General features: G+C 46.2%; 1 protein-coding gene across 4 annotated transcripts in view; it reads right to left on the bottom strand.

The window, feature by feature from the left end:
- Nucleotides 1–20,906, bottom strand: part of CHPT1 (choline phosphotransferase 1) — a 492,288-nt gene that overhangs the window by 460,241 nt on the left and 11,141 nt on the right. The window lies entirely within an intron of this gene.

The following is a 20,906-nucleotide window of genomic DNA, read 5'->3' as shown; positions in this document are numbered from 1 at the left end:
GACGTCGCCTTCCTAACAGAAACATGGATGAACGCCTCTTCTGCCCCAGACATCACCATTGCCATCCCAGAAGACTATAAGATCATACGCAAGGACCGTACCGGCCACACAGGAGGAGGTATCGCTATCGTCCATAAGAAATCCATCCGCATCTCTACCAGTTCAGACGTCAACCTCGCCAACTCTGAACACCTTCACTTCCAGATCCACATCGACCCCAAAACCACACTCAGAGGCACCCTCCTTTACAGGCCACCAGGACCCCGCGCAAAGTTTAGTGAAGACATCACAGACTTCATCACTCCACACGCGCTCCCCTCCGAGGATTACATCCTATTGGGCGACCTCAACTTTCACCTTGAAAAAAACTACGACCGCAACACCACCACCCTTTTGGACAACCTCGCCAACCTCGGACTTAAACAACTTGTCACCACCTCCACCCACATCGCAGGTCACACACTCGACCCCATCTTCACATCCAGCAAACATGTCTCCTTCAGCCACACCACAGCTCTCCTTTGGACTGACCACAGCTGCGTTCACTTCACCTACAACAAACCCACTTCCAACAACCACCCCCAACCCACTCTGCAAAGAAACTGGAACAAAATCACCATCAACCAGATCTCCTCATCGCTTCTTCTAAACCCCCCAGCCCACTCTTCAAACCCAGACCAAGCAGCCACCAACCTCACACAATGGTTATCCAACAGCGCCGACATCTTAGCACCACTGAAAAAACGACAAATCAAACTAGGCAGCAAGAAGGCCTCCTGGTTCAACGATGATCTTAAGAAATCCAAGAAACTCTACCGCTCCCTTGAGAAGGCCTGGAAAAAAGACCCAACCACCAGCACCAAGGACACCTTTAAAAACGCCACCCGCATACACCACCAACTGATCCGGACCGCCAAAAAAGCCGCCTTCAAGGACAGACTAGATAACAACGCCCACAACAGTAAGAAATTATTCAACATCGTCAAGGAATTTACCAACCCCTCGGCCAACTCCAACGACATCACCCCCTCACAAGCCCTCTGCGACTCCCTAGCCTCATTCTTCCACAACAAAATTGCAGACATCCACAACAGCTTCGACAACCGACCCGAAGACCAACCCTCCCAACCCCCTTCAGGACCCCCACCCCCCCTGAACATCCTCAACGACTGGAAGCCTATCTCCACTGAGGACACCATCCGCCTGATGAACTCTATCCACTCAGGATCCCCCACAGACCCATGCCCTCACCACATCTTTAACAAAGCAGACTCCATTATAGCACCGCACCTCCGAGACGTCATCAACTGCTCCCTCAACTCCGCATCCTTCCCGGAAAGCTGGAAACATGCCGAACTCAGCGCCCTTCTGAAGAAACCCACAGCTGACCCCACCGAACTCAAAAACTACCGCCCTATCTCACTCCTTCCATTCCCTGCCAAAGTCATCGAGAAAGCGGTCAACAACCAGCTCGCCGCATTCCTCGAAACCAACAAATCCCTCGACTCCTCACAGTCCGGCTTCCGAGCCAAACACAGCACTGAGACCGCTCTCATCGCTGCAATTGACGACATTCGATCTCTACTGGACAACGGAGACACAGTCGCCCTCATCCTCCTCGACCTCTCCGCAGCCTTCGACACAGTCTGTCATAGCACCCTTTTACAGCGCCTCAGAAACGTCGGAATCCAAGGAAAAGCACTGGAATGGATCACTTCGTTCCTCACCGGAAGAACCCAGAGAGTCCGCCTCCCACCATTCAAGTCAGAGTCCACTGAAGTCATTTGTGGCGTGCCACAAGGATCTTCTCTCAGCCCCACCCTCTTCAACGTATACATGAGCCCCCTTGCCAACACAACCTCAACATAATCTCCTACGCTGACGACACTCAACTGATCCTCTCACTCACCAAAGACCCTAACACCGCCAAAACCAACTTACACGAAGGAATGAAAGAAGTAGCCGAGTGGATGAAGCACAGCCGTCTGAAACTGAACTCCGACAAAACAGAAGTCCTCATCTTAGGCACCTCCCCCTCAGCCTGGGATGACTCTTGGTGGCCAGAGGCCCTTGGAAAGGCACCCATCCTGACAGACCACGCACGGAACCTGGGCATCATCCTGGACTCCTCACTCTCGATGACCAGACAAGTCAACGCCGTTTCTTCGTCTTGTTTCAACATTCTTCGCATGCTCAAAAAAACATTTCGATGGATCCCCACCGAAACTCGTAAAACGGTCCCCCACGTACTGGTCACTAGCCGCCTGGACTACGGAAACACCCTCTACGCCGGTACCACCGCAAAACTCCAGAAAAAACTCCAACGCATCCAGAACGCCTCTGCCAGGCTCATACTAGACATCCCGCGTAAAGAACACATCTCTGGTCATCTAAAAACCCTCCACTGGCTCCCCGTAAATAAGAGGATTACTTTCCGCCTCCTAACCCACGCACACAAAGCACTCTACGAACTTGGACCTGAATGCCTCAACACACGACTGTCCTTCTACACCCCCTCCCGTCAGCTACGTTCCTCCAACCAAGCTCTTGCCACTGTACCTCGCATCAACAAAACAACCATGGGAGGCAGATCCTTCTCCTACCTGGCAGCTAAAACTTGGAACTCCCTTCCCACTCACCTTCGCCTTACTCAGAACCACCTAGCGTTCAGAAAGCAACTTAAAACTTGGATATTCGACAAGTAATTCCCCACCCCTCCATAAGCACCTTGAGACCCTCTGGGTATGTAGCGCGCTATATAAATCTTTTTGACTTGACTGACTTGACTTGACTTGACATTTCCAATTTTCCATGATGTGTTGCAAGATGTGTTTCAGACTGTTCAGTTAGCTAACTCAGTTTTCTTTGTTGCATTACTGTATTTGGGTTCCAGGGTTTGTGCCCAATTAGGCGGGGTGTGTCATCTTGAACCCATTCGTCCCATGGCGAGGAGTTAACTTGACCCATACACTGAGGCACGCTTGTGAATTTGGCGGCAAGTCCCGGGTCATTGGAATAAGGAACAATATCAAGAGTTTTAGTTAGATTGTGCTTTCTGCTGCCCTGGATCCAAACAGTGCTCAAGGGGCTAGGGCGTAATTCCTGACCGAGTTGCTTTAGAAAGGTTTAATGTACGATCATAAATGTGTGTCACTCCCAGATCTCTCAAGGACCAATGATGGTGGATGATGCTTCAACAGGAAGAGATTGCTCATTGAGGAGTATTCAGTTAGACACACATAGCTCAGTTGGCGCTGTGGCAAGTGACCAAAGCATTGAATTTGTGGCATAGGTCGCTGCCTAGCAGGAGGTGGTCAGGGAAGCCATGTATGTTGTGTTTGATCTCTTGTGAGGGTGACAGGCACAGAAGCTCTGAAGTATTAAGTAGTGCATAAGGGTAGGTTTGAAAAGAAACAGGGTCATACTGCTTCTATTTTTCACCTAAGTTGCACGGAACAGCCCGAAACGCTTTTGTTTACTAGACATTAGGACATCAGCAGATTCGTCCCTGTGTGCGGTTTCTTTCTAAACCTATAGATTATGTGGTTGCTCGGATTACACTCGTGTGTTAAACAGGCAAATAATTCAGGCCTCCAGTTTTCACATTCCATGCTGATTTGTCTACCAGTGTAACCATAAAAATCAAGAATTAAAAAGACAGAGGTATTTATTATCACACCCTTCCTCCATCCCAGGAAGTTATGTGGCTGAGAATAGGCTTCATGGTTTAATTGATTAGCATTTGCTCTTTGTAGAATGTTAATCACCCCGAGCAGACAATGCGACGATAATAAATGTCTATTTTTGTGGTAAATGTTCATTCTACTGTTTTGAGACTGGGTGGATTGCTTTATATATATTCTGTGTTTTGCCCCAGATATTTCTTCTTCCAGAGCCACTGGGGAAAACTCAGCGGTACTGCCTTTGGAGAGTTGGAAGCGGTTTGAAAGCTCCTGCTGTGGCAGGGCAGATGAATAGGGGCTCCACAAGGTTCTGCATTTCAGAATGAGATCTTTTGCGCTGTAGTACTGGTGTAGCTTAAAAAGCTGTAATAACGTCGTAAATATCCATGTCGTTTTAATATTGCTTTTTCGATCACAAGGCTAGAAATATCCCCATGCCTTATGCAAACAAATGTATTCAGCAAGGTACCATCCTTGTCCAATAAATTCTCTAGCAAACATTGTGCCAACATACTGCCTCGTGCCCCCTTCGAAGCGCTATGAAAGAGGCACAGCATCGAACAATAGAAGAATTAAAACAGTCACTAAACAGCGTATTCAGCGTACAAAGGGTGCAAGCACAGCGGTGATGAGGGCGGGGGTAATGAATGGGAGTTGGGATCAAGAAAGAAAAGCCAGATGGCGCCTGTGCGAGAGGAAAGCCAGATGGTGCCTCTGCGCATCACCGCGCGCGTAACCGCAAGCTTTAGGCCACTCAAAAAGCGTGTGGTCAGATTTTTGAAGCCCACTTACTAAAAGTCTGTCCAGAGCAGCGTTTGTGCTGGTTTCCACGAGACCTAAAAAAAGCCAGTGTGATGTAACATGGCGGAGCAGCTAGACTCAATTCTTCATGTAAAACACACAGACCTTTCTTGCAGTATCATTTGCTAATCCTAAAGTTCAATTATCTCATTGTCAACTCCAATAAACTACAGACGGTTACTTTTTTAATACTATATGTGCTAGGTGAGCATTTAACCAATCCAGTGTAATAAATTATTTGCACTTTCAGCTTGTATGCGTGGTAGTCAGTGTGAGCAAAGCTACATTGATTCTAGTTTTTTTAAGGTGTACTTTACACCTTCTTCTGCAAAACAAACTCTACAGTGAAAGAGGTCTGAGAACTGGTGGTGATAAGAAGCGAACTGGTTTAAGTTCTTTATCTAAGTGACAACCGAGAGGCCCGATCTGAGAGTAAAGGTCGAACAAAAGTATGATGTTAGCGTTTCTGTATTGGCCATTTCACATGTAGCTGAAGAAAGCATGCTAATTTCACAGTTCCAGTGCGTGGAGCGGTACTACAGAAGGGCAAGTGCTCATTTTTCCAGAGTACCCGTTTGCTCCTGAGCAGGAGGGCTTTCTCTCAAATGAAAGAAAATGCAGGTTCTGGAAATTAAATTGTTTCAGCAAAAAGCCATACAATGAGTGCATTAAATATAAATGAATAAATAAATTCAACTTTGAAGGAAATCAAAAATAACATAAAACACACAAAAAATAATAATAATTACATTTAAATTAATCTCACAATACCTGCACGCAGAGGCGAGATAGGCAGCAACTGGAAGAAGAGCAATGTCAAAGCCAATAGGTCTCAGTTACCTGAGGTATTGGCTTTGTAAATGTTTTAGCCATGCTGTACAGCAATGTAGCTGGTTGCATTTTTTTTATAAAGCATTATGGCACGGTCATTGCTGGCCACCTCTTAATACCTTTTTTTTAATAAAAAAAAAACCTTTTAGCATAGATAAAAAAACAATACCTCTAATAGGCGAGAGCTTTTGCCTCTCCCAATGAACTAGTAACAATAGGTCTTCCAAGCGCGGTCATGCCAGACCTAACAAGCCCTAAGATTCAAGCGACAACTGACAGTAGGTAATATACTATAATTCGAGTCATCTTTCACAATTTTACTATTTTAAATTTTTCGCTTTCCTCTTTCTCAACTTCAACAAATGGGTATTGACACATCGCCACCTGGTGATGCATCTCGCCATCTCCTATTCTTCTGAAGGCCCTATTAAGGGTGGAAATGTAAACTGTGTCAAACTTCCAAGGAAAAACAAGATGCATCAACATTAAATCAGGGGCTTCCATTGTGTAAACTACTATGGTTTCAGTCACCGATTCAAGACTGCAAAGGAGGACTACTTCCACTCACACACAATACTATACAAACAAATTCATCTCATAAAACAAATACGTCAGCACGTCTTTTCACTACTCCTCAAAAACAAAACATATCACACACCAGCACAACAACAATTTCTAGTGCAACACCTCATAATACTTACAATCACAAAATACAAACATACACCCACCTTTCAAACTAAACAAATGAACAAACTCCAAATTCCAAGCTTTCTCTCTTCCACCACACCTAACACACATACAGCAACATAGCAACTCTTTTCCAACCGACTTTCATCCATTGGACAATTTTAGAACCTTACTACATGACCCACAAGCTGCACCACCATCCCTAACTCATACATCTTCCGCACTAAACACACTAAAACAATATAAGCAACGTGCCACACCTCACAACTTTGCTTCTCCATGTCTACTGCACAACAAGGTTACACCACAAAAACAACACAGCGCACCAACTCACTCTCAAACACCCTCTCAACCACCTACACACGCAGACCCATCAAAATGCCTTCTTAGTCTGCTGGACAAGGAACATGATACAGAAAAGCTGCACTATTGCTATCCTCATACAGCTAATACTAGCACTAAGCACACAACTGCTGCAAGCCAACAAAATACTGCTCGCTCATCTACAAAACAAAGTCACACTATCGCCAAAGCACCATTTTCTAGAGTGTCTACTAATAAATGCTTGATCGCTCTCTAAAACAAACATCACATCTACAACCTTCTAACTGACGCAAAACCAGACATACTATTCATAACTGAATCATGTTTGGGAGATGATATGGCTCCAGTCCTGCATGAATCCCTTCCTCTAGTCTATCAAACGGTAACCCAAAATCGTATAGGCAAAATAAGAGGTGGCCTAGTGGTTGTGTTCAGGCAAACATTACATAGCACCAAGGTTGACAACGTCTCTAGAAAAATTGTGAAGCTCTTTTCACCAGATGCAATCCTACACTATCTTCCTCCTATAACTTCATGCTCCTTTACAGACCTCCACCTAGCAATGCAACATTCCCAGACATGCTTCTAGACACGGTTTCAAACCTGATAACAGGACGCTCCAACCTATGTGTTCTGGGTGGCCTCAACATTTGATTTGACAAACCCAATATGCCCAATATATCATCGCTGGCCTGGACGCACTGAACCTTCATCAGATCGACCACAAACCTACACACAACACTGGACACATCCTAGATGTCATTTTTGCTAATACCTAACTGGTTACCTTTCAAACTATAACTCTGGTCACATGGTCAGACCACCATTTGCTTGCTATCCGACATAAAACAACACTAAGCGATGCACCTAAAACCACCTTACATGCATCCACCTATCGACCGTGGAACAAACTCAATTTGGAACACTTAAGACACACAACCAACATCCAGTACAGATCTAGAAACAATACATTTTGTTCAAAAACGTTATGAGTGACTACAGGAAGCTTTTGATATCCTGATACCACTAAAAACACACAACAGGACAAAAGAAAACAAGCACCATGAAGAAATACAGAGATAAAGGACATAACAAATTAGAAAGCTGCAACGTACCTGGCTCAAAACAAACGCCAATCAAGACAGACTTTGCCTACAGAAAATTAACAGATTATACAAGTCAGCAATCAAAAAAGCGAAGAAAAGATATTATTCAGACAGAATTCAAAATGCTAAATGTGCAAATAAAGACTTCTATAAAATACTCAATATGTTTCATAAACTAAATTGCCTTGAAGGAGCTCATACCGTTACTCAAGATTTCAAAGACAAACTGGCAAATCATTACACGGCCAAAGCAGACACGTTGGACTCATACTTAAAACAAAAACAAAGCACCAGCACTGCCCCTTCCAAAACAACAATCCAAGAATACTGTAACTCAGCCTCTTCCATCCAACACATTTCACACAATGAATTTATGGACCTGGTCAAAGCAAGTAGGCTTGCCGGCAGCCCTTCTGACCCGTGTCTACCGCAAAACTTCAAGATAATTCTTCTAACAACATGTGCTGTCACTCCAGTTAGAAGAATCATCAACAACTCCTTAACTACCAGACTATTTCCAGAAGAACTCAATAAGTCATACATACGCCCATTACTGAAGAAAATAAACTTGGACCCGGCGAACCCTGACAACTACAGGCCGATTTCAAATGGACCTTTCCTCTGCAAACTGAGAGAAAGAGCAGCGTTCGCCCAGATGTCACAATTCATTGAAAACAAAGCCATACTTTCAGACTTCCAAACAGGATTCCGTCCAGGAAGAGGCAAGGAATCTGCACTTCTTGCCATCTGGGATGACCTGAAAAACACAGTTGGCGGCAACAGAATTGCTGCGCTACTTCTCTTGGACCTCTCAGCTGCCTTTAACACAGTTGACTATGACACTGATACAAAAACTCTACAAAGCTGGCACAAAGGGGACTGCTCTAGACTGGATCACATCCTACTTTCGCTACAGAACTTATGTTATCCATACCCCAATTTTCTCATCCAAACCTTGCTCCACAAAAGCAGGGTCCCTCAAGGCTCTATCATCTTGCCCATGCTTTGCAACATCTACATGAAGTCATTACTGGTACTGATCAATCAATTTCACCTCACGTGCTATAACTATGCAGATGACACGTAAATATTCCTTGAACTGGAATGCCCTAAAGACATTGGAAACTCGCCAATTTTCAGTCGCCTCAGAGCCGTGGATCAATGGATGACGTGAAGCGATCTGAAATTAAATGCTTCCAAAACAGAAATACTCACATGTGGCGATTGGAAACATTATGACTCACTCGCCGCCTGGCCTGATGATCTGTGAACATCCCCTAAAGTATCAAAGGAAGTAAGGAACCTCAGAATGACCATTGACTCCAAGCGATCGATGAATGCCCAAGTGGGCTAACTAGCAAGATCAAGCTTCGTTACTATAAGAACTCTGCAACGCCTCTTCCCCAATTTGGAATTTCCACACAACAAGTTCCAAGCTCCCTTATCGCTTGTTCTGTCAAAACTCGATTACGGAAATAGCTACTACCACGGATCACCTTTAACAACCATTAAAAGACTACAACGGATTCAGACTCTGCTGCCAGACTACTCTAACATATAAAGCCAAAAGACCACATATCCCTTGCCTTGAAAACCATGCATTGGTTACCGGTTGCCAAAAAATCCACGTTCAAGCTGCTTTGCATCACCCACAAAGCGATACATGTAAAAAAGACCGCACTTAATCAGGAATAAAAATCACTAAACACATTCAACAAAGGAACCTCCACTCTAGAGGGGCACCTCTCCTCAAATTCCCAAAATACAAGTAAAAAAACATGGGTGACATATCCTCCTCTGTTCAAGCAGACAATCTATGGAACTCCTTACCCCCTAACATAAGATCCACGGGGAACCACCTTATCTTCAGAAAACTACTCGGGAATGAGCTCTTCCCCACATAAGCACCATACGCAAACAGAAATATACAGCATATTCCTCTGAATTTAAGCATTTATTTGTACAATAGATATATAGCTAAATATGTGTATTGTATAAACGTGTAGAATAATTATGTTTTTAAACAAATTTATAGATATACTATAGTTCTGCGAAACAAACGTACATATTAGTGTTAGTTACATTATTCTATGTTTTTATATATATATATATTTATATATATATAAAAGTGACTGCATAAATAAGTGAATCTTTTATCATAACTATCTACAATTGCTTCCCTATTGCATTACAAAAAATAAATAAAATACATTTTAAGTAAAACAACACTTGAAAGCCGGAGTTTATTTAATGCATCTTTAATCTACGTATCCTTATTTCCTTTATGCATCTATATACCTTCCATGTACTTATGGATCTATATATTTATTGCTTTTCTTCGAATTCAGCATATCCAATGCACTTCCCTTTTTCTTACCATATACCTCTCTCTATACACCCTCTACTTCCGCTCTCTAATTCATACCAACCCCCATACCACTACTATGATCTCCAAATATCCCTTTCCAAACTCTTTCCTACTCTACCCCTCCTTGCATCATCTCATACCTCTTTTACTGTTCCGATCCCCCAAAACAAGCCTTTCTAAACCCTTCCCTCTGACTCCTCCCCCTCCACAACCCTTTTACTCATCCCAAGCCTCCTCCTACTGCTATGACCTCCAAAACAAAACAAAAAATGTCTAAATCCTTCCCTCTTCTATCCCTTCACTCTTCTATCCCTTCACTGTCCTTCTCAATCAAAATAACTGGCTAACATATCCAAAACTCAAATTACTTTCATATTTCACTATACTAATTCACCACTAATCACTTATGGGTTCCGGAGTACTCGCTGAAAAAAAACACGTCAACATCCGTAGCAAGCGTTATATAAATGCAAACCTTTTCCCTCTTCTATCCCTCCACCTAGCTTCTGAATCCAAATAACTGACTAACATATCCACCACTCAAATTACTTTCACATTTCACTATACTAATTTATCACTAATCCTTTTTACGTTCCAGGATAGCATGCTACTCGCCAAAAAAGCACTTTGACGCCTCGTCAGGGTTAGTAAATCGCTATATAAATGCAATTACAATACAATTCTATGTCAGGACCGGAGGCTTCAGATTATGCTTTTTACCTTCTTCGCTGTTTAATATATAAAAAAAACACAGCAGCCAAAAAAAAGCATCAACATAAGCCCTAAATCCCAGAACAAGGATACGGCTTACAAATACATCCAAAAAAACACAGATTTGTACATAAAAAACTACAAATCCCATCAAGTCCAACAAGTTAGCACACAGAATAATCCTTAGCCGATGTCCATGCTGGATAGGTAGGGCATCCCTCCTGTGACCACTTCCTCTTTCTACGCTGCTTCGCAGCCAGTTAAGTGGTTTTTCTCTCTATCTCCTCACTTGTTGTAACCTTGTGCAGTTATGGGGATTTTGGCATGCAATGCTTGATTGGTAGCCAGTTTACAGGCTTTGTTGTCGTGTTTTTGCTCCTGTTTTCTTTACAGAGCCCCGTATAGATCACGGGAACACTTGCTGTTCCTCACGCGATCTCCCACGTCTTTGCGGCATCGCCTCCGGCCGCCAGGGGGAGCCAACGCGTCTTGTTGGCCTCAGCGCGGTTTTTCTCTCACGGAGAACCGCGCTGAGGAGAGCAACCCGCCGGAACCTTCCCCGCTGCCTCACCCATACGCCCAGGTTCCCTGGGTCTGTATTTGGCCCCATTTGATCACGTACGCCCCGCTGGGGGTCTGTAAAGCGGTTCTACCGCGTTTGCCGCCTGAGGGCGTTTGTTTGGGCACATCGTGAAAATATACACCTGCAGCATTTCCCACATATTGTTGTACAGCGCGCAGGGAGGTGGCAGTGACCCGGTCCAGCAGAGGGTCTACGCGCTGTAGGGTTGGTGCCACCCTGATTCCCGGTGCAACCGGGTCCAAACTCGCCAGACTAGGTCTGCCCTAAAGTGCGCAGGTTGTACCCGCAGCCCTGATCCTGTGCCCCAGCCCCCCCCTTTGGTGTCTAGTGGGTCTGTGCGTGACTTCAAGGGATGGATCAGGAGGAATACTACGAGGAGGAGGAATCCCATCAGTATTTAAACAATGAGGAATTCTATAACGCAGTCCATAGCTCTATATACCGCTGCGTGTTTGGAGATTGTAGGGCCCATGGAGGAGCACCTATCTTGAGCTATCTTATACAGGAGTGCGAAAGGGTGACAAAGGCCCATTTGGGGACTTCTGGCAATACATCAACCCCAGCAGGGGATAATCCTCCAGCCCCCAAAAAGGTGTGTAAGGTAGGGGTATCTGGAGCGGCGCAGGGTGTGGACAGGCACGCCTTTGAGTGGTTGCTTGATGCTTTTCTGGCCAAGGCGGCTGTACCTACCCCTGCGCCTCCACCAACCCCGGGTCCTTGGGTTCCATAAGAACGGCACCCTCGTCCCCTGGCGGGTTGTCCCCTGCAGACACGGACAACGAATATGGGTCTGTGCGTTCTTGGCGCACGTCGGGCTCTGCCGCCGAGTTGCCCCAGGACAGTTCGGGCATGCTAGACCCGGACAAAATCATGCACCCGCGGTCAGCTGCCTGGACCCCGGGGGACAAGGTGGCGAAGTTAGTCGCGGGACGCCTCCGCAAGTCCCTGGAGAAGGAAGCGAGAAGCTGCCTGCGCGGGGAGTACCCTAGACCAACTTTGGAGGGAAAGGTGGCCCTTACGCTAGAGCTGGACCCTAAGATGGCCACCTTCCTTGAGAAGTTCGTTAAAGACCCTTGCAAGGGGATTGACCGTTCCTGGCGCTTCTGTCAGGAAAAACTTTTGGATGCTATAGGGCCTATAACCAAAATCCTGGATATGGCAGAGGAGGCAAAGGTAACAGGTGCCGCCATTTACCCAGACGTCCTGTCGAACTGGGCATGAGTGGTGGTCTTTTTAGGGAACGCCAATTGCGCCCTTTCGACCGAACACCGTCGGTCACTCTTTATCAAGTTAGACCGAAGCTGGGAGACCTGGCCTCCTCGGAGGCGGGAGCTGTGGCCCAAGGAGGCCTCTTTGGGGACCCCTTTGTAAAGGAGTTAGGGAAGTTCGCCTCTACTTTTACGTCCCTAGAGCTCAATCGAGCATCAAGAAAGTTTTCCAGCAGCGTTTCTCCCGGGGGGCCTGTCGCGGTGGGGGCCGCGCAACCGGCCGTGGCGGTCAGCAGTTTGGTAACAAAAATTAAGGCTCCGGGCGAGGTCAATATAATACCTCAGCGAACTACAACAATTTCTACCCCACCAGAGGACAGCGCTTCCGTGGACGAGGTGGATTCAAGAACACCGCTGGAAACAATTCAAATGGCGAGTGTCATATCGGCGGACCAGGTCCGCATTGGGGGGCGACTAGCCTTGTTTCCGGAGGCTTGGGTTCGCGATCACGTCAGACGCATGGGTCTTACAGACGGTCTGCGGGTTTCGCATAGAACTTTACAATCTGCCCTATCAAGTGAGGCCCCCACACCCTATCGTTTTCTCTCAGGCCGACGCGCAACAGGTAGACGAAGAGGTCTCGGACTTGCTTCGCAAAGGGGCCGTTTGCCGTCCGGTACGTCACCCTGCCGGATTTTTGAGCAATCTGTTTCTGGTAGAGAAGGCGGATGGGGGAAAACGCCCGGTTTACCGACATTTCAAGATGGACGGTATCCATCTTTTGGGGGACGTGTTGCTCCATAACGACTGGATGGTCCAGTTGGACCTCAAGGACGCGTATTTGGTGGTGCCTATCCATCCCCCGCATCGTCGTTTTCTACAGTTCCTGTGGAGGGGCCAGGTGTTCGAGTTTACCGCCCTTCCATTCGGGCTTTCCTCTGCGCCTTGGTGCTTCACCAAGCTGCTCCATCCCGCTGTAGAGCTCTTACGGAGCCAGGGTGTTCGAATGATTGTCTATTTAGACGACATCCTGTTGATGACCCAATGCCCCAGGATATTGAGTCTTCAGCTTCGACAGACAGTGTCCCTGCTCCAAGGATTGGGGTTTGTCATGAACAGGGACAAGTCCGTTCTCTCTCCTTCACAGACTGTGGTGTTCCTGGGCTTTACTGTGGACTCGGTCCAGTCCACCTTGAGTCTACCGTCCAGGAAAGTGGGAAAGATTTGCCACATCTTGCGTCAGACGATCTCGAGATCCCACACATCTCTCCGACAGATTGCCCGGTTGGTAGGGCTGCTTTCCTCCTTCATCCAGGCAATCTTCCTGGGTCACCTCCATTATCGGGCCCTTCAACGCCTCAAGGCGCATCATCTCCGTCAGGGCCTGACATATGATCAGGTGCTTCCCCATTCGGTCGAGGTGAAGGAAGAAATGGCCTGGTGGCTCGCCCATATGGAAGCCTGGAACGCCGGGCGATCTTCGGGCCGGTTGCGGACCTGGTGATAGAGTCCGACGCCAGCAAAGCCGGTTGGGGTGCCCGCTGTGGGGAGTTTTCCACAGGCGGCGCCTGGTCGTCCGAGGAGCAGGAGCTGCACATAAACTGCTTGGAACTGCTGGCGGGGTCCTTTGTGGTGCGCTGCTTGTCCAAAGATTCAGTTCGCTCCTGTGTTCTGCTTCAGATGGACAATGTCTCCGCGGTCCGTTATGTCAACCACCTGGGTGGTCCTCGTTCCAAAGCCCTGGCGGATCTGGCGAAGGATTTCTGGGATTATTGCCTGGCGCACCATGTGTCCGTAACAGCGGAATACTTACCAGGCCAAGCCAACCAAGTCGCGGATTGGCACTCCCGGCAATTGCAGGACTCCAGTCAGTGAAAGCTGGACATGCAGGTTTTCAGGTGGCTGGACAGCTTTTGGGGCCCGTTCTCGGTGGACCTCTTTGCGTCGCGTCTGGATCACCAGCTCCCGCGCTTTTTCAACTGGCGGTCGGATCCTCTCGCGGAGGCCACGGATGCTTTCCTCCAGGACTCGAGTCGGGAGAGGGCGTATGCCTTCCCTCCCTTTTTGATGGTGGTGCGAGCGGCGGCCCAACTTCGCCGTCAGCAAGCAGAGGTGGTCACGGTGACGCCCTTTTGGAGATCCCAAGTGTGGTGTCCGGTTCTTCTGTAACTTTCTTGGGATTCTCCAGTCCTACTCCCCCGGTTTCCGCGCCTTCTTCTCAACGCGGACGGGGATCCCCATCATCTGGTAACGCAGAACTCTCTTCGCCTCATGGCATGGAGGCTTTCAGGCCACGTTGGTCGCTCCCAGGCCTTTCGAGGCCAGCTGAGGATTTCCTCTCAAAGGCCTGGGCAGGTAGCACGGAAAAACGGTACCGCTCCGCCTGGACTAAGTGGACCAATTGGTGTCTTCGACAGGGCCTGGATCCCCTGGTCGCAGGCATCGTTCCAGTGCTGAATTTTCAGCCGGCCTAGCTTACCGCACTATCAACGCGATGCGTTCAGCGATTTTGGCAGCCCACCATCCGGTGGAAGGAGCGCCGATCGGAGAACATCCTTTTTCTTTGTATGCTCTTGAGAGGCATCCGCCTCTCCTTGCCCCCGGAACCGCATTACTCGGTTCTCTGGGACGTCAACCTTGTCTTGAATCTCTTTTTGTCATGGCAACTGAATAGGTACCTGTCTTTGAAGGAACTGTCGGCAAAGTTGGCGATGCTTTTGTGTCTGGTGTCGTTTAGACGAGTTTCGGATGTACGAGCCTTGGACATCTCTGCAAGGGTTTTTTCCCCGGAAGGCGTGACCTTCACATTGTGGCATCGCACAAAATGTGCGTCAAGGACGATTTCCTACCCCTCTTTTGTGGACGCTCCCAAACTGTGTGTGGTCCAATGCTTGAAGGCATATGAGGAATTGACCCTGGAACTTCGTGTTCCGGGCGAACAACAGCTACTGATTGCTTTACGGAAGCTGCACAAAGCTGTCTCTTCACCCACCATCGCTAGATGGGTAAGGTGGATTATGCAGGAAGCAGGTATCGATACGAAAAGGTTCGGTGCCCACTCGGCTTTAGGGGCCATGGCTTCTAAGGCTTTCTCGTTGGGAGCCCGCCTGGAGGATTTGATACGTGCTGCGGACTGGTCCTCCGATTCCACTTTTAAACGGTTCTACTTCAAACCGTTGGTGGATATTGCACATTTGGTGGTGAGTAAGCTTTAAACTAGCATAATCTGAAGCCTCCAATCCTGACATAGAATCGAAATTTGCCTAGCATTTCAACAGTAAGTTTCAATTCTATTAAGGACACGGAGGCGGGGATTATCCCTTCCAGGCCACATGCGGAAGCGATCCCTCCCGTACTACAGTAAGTAGTCAGGTTTTCCGATAAAATGTTCATGAACATTGACATTGTAATGTCAGGTTTTTCTAGATGCATGTACAGGGATTTTTTGCCTTACACCGCTGACGCTGTTGTATGTTTTTTGCTAGGCAATGATGGTTCAAAACAAGACCAGTAACATCATGGCGTGACTCGCGCGAAGAAAGACGAAGTGGTCACAGGAGGGACGTCCTACCTATCCAGCATGGATTTCGGCGAAGGACTATTCTGTGTGCTAACTTGTTTGACTTGATGGGATTTGTAGTTTTTTATGTGCAAATCTGTGTTTTCTTGGATGTATTTGTAAGCATTATCCTTGTTCTGGGATTTAGGGTTTATGATGATGCTTTTTTTGGCTGCTGTGTTTTTTCATATATTAAACAGCGAAGAAGGTAAAAAGCATAATCTTCGCCTCCGTGTCCTTAATAGAATTGAAACTTACCGTTGCAATGCTAGGCAAATTTCGATTCCTTGGAACATGGCATAAGGCAGAGTGACACATGTGAGGAGCGCTGGAAGGGTACACAAGAGACATTGTTTCGTTTGTAAATTTACTGAGAGCTACGCACTGCACTGCCTGCAGGCCTGTTCAAAGCAGTTGGTTGTTTTATTTCACACAAAAAAGCTAAATAAACAACAATGGTGCATTTTGAAAATGCAAGCTAACAAAAAAAATCTCACTTCCAATAAAAACAAATGGAAACATATGCTCAACTGCAATCTTTCTAGTTATAATTGCATTAGGGCTTCGCACCTTATGTGGCTAATAGAAGTCCCTTTACAACCCCACAAGGAAACCTAGCAACAGCCTGTGGTACTGCACCCTTTACTTGCTTTGTGGAGTTTCTTTTATTCCTTATGCTAGTGCTGGGATACTTTATGACAAAAAATGTATCTAACAAACATTTTTATTTGCAACAGCAATAGCTCAAACTGTCACTAATTGGAGGCCTACTGCATTGCAAATGCTTGTTGTAACTGCAAGAGGATACTGGGTACGGAGGAGGGAATCAATAGGGACGTGGGGGGTAGCGGTATGATGTGGCCAGCAGTGTCTGCGAGAAAACACTTTTTGTTAAATTAGGGTGGGGGCAAAGAGACAAAGACAACAGAAAGGAGGAGGTAAAGCAACTCAGACAGTGGGAGGTTGAGCGGGGGTAAAGCAACTCAGACAGTGGGAGGGAAAGCGGGGCAAAGGCACAACGGACAGCTCTGTACGAGGGGGGGCAAGGGAACAACCCAAAAAGTGGGAGGGAGGGCAGGTGCAAAAAACAACACAGACAGCGGGAAAATGGGAGGGAGGTAGAGGGCTAAAAACAACCTAGACAACAGAAGGGACAGTGGGGGCAAAAGCACCATGGAAAGAGAGGGAAGGGCAGGGGCAATAGCACCAAAGACAGTGGGGGAAGGGCGTGGGCAAAAGCACTACAGACAGCGAGAAGGAAGGGTGGATTCAAAAACACCACGGACAGCGGGAGGAACACAGAGGGCAAAGACGTCCATGAGCAAACCAGCTGAAAATGATGCACTCTTGGAAAGTGCTTAAACGAAGAAAAAAGAAGCGCCTACAAAAGCGAGTAGTTGAAGGACCCAAATAACAGTCCAGGGAAGGGGTAAACACACATACAGGACGAAAGCTTCAACCGCCGGAGTCGTAAATTGACCCTTTCCACACACCCCGGCCCCCCCCCTTAGAGCATTTACTCCATACAATGTTGGGTGCTGGAATACCCCATTATCTTTTCTCCTCTTGAAGATGTTCCAACTCTTTCTTACCAGCTCTTTTGTTGAGATCACTGTAAACTAGCATGACATGTTTAGCACAAAGTTCCTCTGTTTTTCTTAAGTTATCTATGTTCACTTCCAGTTTAGGCATGAGTGGATCATCTTTTTATCTGTCTCCAGGTTAGGCATAAGTGGATCATTATTGTTACAGTTCCCAATGAGATAATAAACATTGATGATTTCAAGAATAACTTTAACATTTTCCAGAGTAATGTGTTGCAAGCATCTCCATCTCCAAAGACCCTGCTTTTAAACTGTCAGCAGAGGAATTGAAAGCCCAATCATTAGACCTTCTTTTGGTCTTTCTGTTTTTGACTGGTGCTGCTGGAAAGTGATGGGTATTAAAACTATTCATAGGGATCTCATCCATTGACCACATCTCTTGGAAGCAGCATATGTCATGCATTTTGATGAAGGTTAAATCTTTCTAATGATCTCTAGTTTTTGTTTTAAACCTACTATATTTCCAGCTTATAATTGTGTATTGTGCTTGTCTGTAGTCATTGAGTTAGTCATATATCCTGCAACACTCCATGCACTTTTCTTGCAAATTCTATGAAGACTTACTAGAGCTGTTGGCTATAGCCACAGCTACCCAGGACCATTCTTCAAGATCTTGACTTTCTGTTTTCATAATTTTTTCTTGTGTTGTTATCTTCTTCAACCCCTTCGCTGCATCTAGCAGCTTCACTTCAAGTTTTGTTATTTGTTCCATCGGTATCAGTTGTGCGCTTGACCCACATGGTCGTCCTTATGCGAATCTAGCGGTTACAAATATTGAAATCTTGCCTCTTCTTGCCTGATTAATGCCTCACTGTCCGCGGGTTCGGTCCCTCGGATTGAAAAAGGGGTAGGATAAAAGGTGCTGCTAAAAAAAAACAATCTGGATCCAGCCGATTTGGGTAACTATGGCCCCATTTCGCTCCTTCCTGGAATCAGCAAGATGGTGAAGAAATATGTTAACCATACGCTTTCCGCGTTCCTAGAATCTAATGATTGGCTCCACCCCTTCCAAATGGACTTTCGCCATCGCCAAGGCACTGAAACCGCCTTACTAGCAGTGGTGTAAAAATCTAGAAAGATTCTTGACTCAGGAGGGTCATCAGCTATAATCCGCTTTTGAGCCCGGCCTTCGATACGATGAACCACTGGATCTTGATTCACTGCCTCAGGAGTGCAGGAGTGAATGGCACAGCCCTACTATGGTTTAATCTTTTTTCGAAGAAAAAGTCTTCCAGGTTTTTGAAGGTGATACAACCTCAAATCCTATTCCTTTACAGTGCAGAGCTCCTCAGGACTCATCCTTGAGCCTGAATCTTTTTAATGTCTATATGGCCCCGTTAGCGGATATTGAATCCCCCTTCGGAATCCATACAGTAACATATGCAGACGATACACAGCTTGCCGTAGCACTGAATCAGCCCAACTAGTGTGGTAATAATCTCCATGCCTGCCACAATGAAGTTACCAAGTGGATGAGTCTGTCTCACCTAAAACTCAATGGCGAAAAAACTGAGCTTATGATCCTCGGCAACCCTCTAAGCTTTAAAACAAGCACTATGAGGCCAGCTTGTATGGGCCCGGTGCCAGCCTCAAAAATAGAGATAAAAAGTCTGGGAATCTGGCTAGACCAAGACCTTACTTTTAAAGTACATGCTAGGAAGACAGTTGCCTCCTGCTATGGCTTACATAGAATGATCCGTAAAGTCCTCCTCCTTTTACCATTCCCAGCAAAAAAACTATTGATCCAGGCACTAATTCTCTCAAGGATAGACTATGGCAATGACCTCTACTTAGGAGCAGCGAAATCAGTGGTCGCTAAACTGCGAATTGTACAAAATTGAGCATTGAGACTGCTGACAGGGACCTCCAAACGTTGATCTGCAAGGCCCACGTTATGCTCCTTCCACTGGCTCCTGGTGCAAGAGAGAATTAACTTCAAAGCCCTCTGCATTGCCGAAGAAATGCTGGAAGGGAGTGGACCTCCCATCAATAAAGCCATGAACCGTCCCTACAGGGCAAATTAAAACATTTGCTCCAATGAGCTCCACCTAGCAGCTGTCCCTAAGATTAGAATTAAGAAGGCCAGAAGTGGCGGCCAGCTTTTTTCATATAACGCCGCCAGACTCGAAAACCCTTCTGCTGGACTTTCGTAGGGTGCCCAACCATCTCATCTTCCGAAAACAGCTAAAAACCTGGCTTTTCCCCGAAGGTGTTGTGCTGCGAGTTACAGTGTCAGAGCTGGGATGCCCCCAGGTAGCCATGCGCTATATAAAAGCCGCTTCATTCATTCATTAATTCTTAAGATTGTCAGGTAAAGGACTTTTGGTGAGGGCTTTATGCCCAACTTACAAGGACTGATTCATAGGTTAATAATTTATCCACCAAGGATCTTGAAATCGATACAGTTTAAAATAACGCTCCCTGTTCTGCATCTATCTTTTCCAGTAACCTAATTGCAAAACTGTCTCATGTATTGTATTACGCCTGGTATCGCTTTCAAATGTTTAAATATGTTACCACTTAAAACACTATTGAGAATATCATGGGGGCCCTGAAAGAGGTACAAAAGAAGATAAGAAAATAATTTGATTGATATTTTCGATTATTGAATAACCCTTGTTATTCACATAAGTCTACAAACCAAATTCTCTTTTGAAGGTTTTGCATTCCTTGGCACTTCTTGAAAGAGGTCTGTGCCTGGTTGCCACCTCTTAGGCCGTCCTAATTTGCAGCCATTGGGGGACTGGTCTGGTCCAGTTGGTCTCCTGCTGTGGCCATCTTTCATTCTGATTAACTGTTACCCTTTCTGATAACTATTTTGTGGTAATCACATTGATGATCTGCTTTGTTCTCTCTAAGGACACAAGAGTACTGTAGATTTTGGCTTCTGGCTTCAGAATATTTATTGGCATATGTTGTGGTTGAGCTAGACTTCAGTAGATATCGCATCTGCAGCTCATCTCTTCTGTACATATTGTTCATGTGGCTCAACGATCAAAGGGCTGCTTATTTCCAGAGTATTGTCTTATCCTCTTTTATCTAAATGTTTTATAATAGTGCTTTTAATTGTAGTGTTCGGCATCCACTCTGTATGCTTTTACTGCTCATCATTGCATCGTTCATTTGACATCCTGTCACGATCGTTTGATGTGGGTCTATGTTTGCTAGTCAGGATTGTATACCAAACCAGTGTTGTTGTTCATAAAGAATGTGTCTCCTATGTTAAGGACTCTGTTGCTTAATGACAACAAGCTTCGGTTCACAGATACAGCTTCCCTTTTTAGGTCTCGCCTGGTGACCGCAGCGCGAAAGCGCTGTTGCCAGCGAGATCTATTGTTACTGACTTGCTTCGGAAGGGAGACAGGAGATGTGCACGCGCAGGACAGACTGGAAATGTGAACACGCACGTACAGACATGCGGTGTGCACATCTTCTGTCCCC

The sequence above is a fragment of the Lissotriton vulgaris genome, chromosome 1_1 (genome assembly GCF_964263255.1).
Source record: "Lissotriton vulgaris chromosome 1_1, aLisVul1.2, whole genome shotgun sequence".
NCBI lineage: Eukaryota > Metazoa > Chordata > Amphibia > Caudata > Salamandridae > Lissotriton > Lissotriton vulgaris.
Note: the sequence above shows the minus strand (reverse complement) of the source record. Positions and strands in the feature narration are given on the sequence as shown.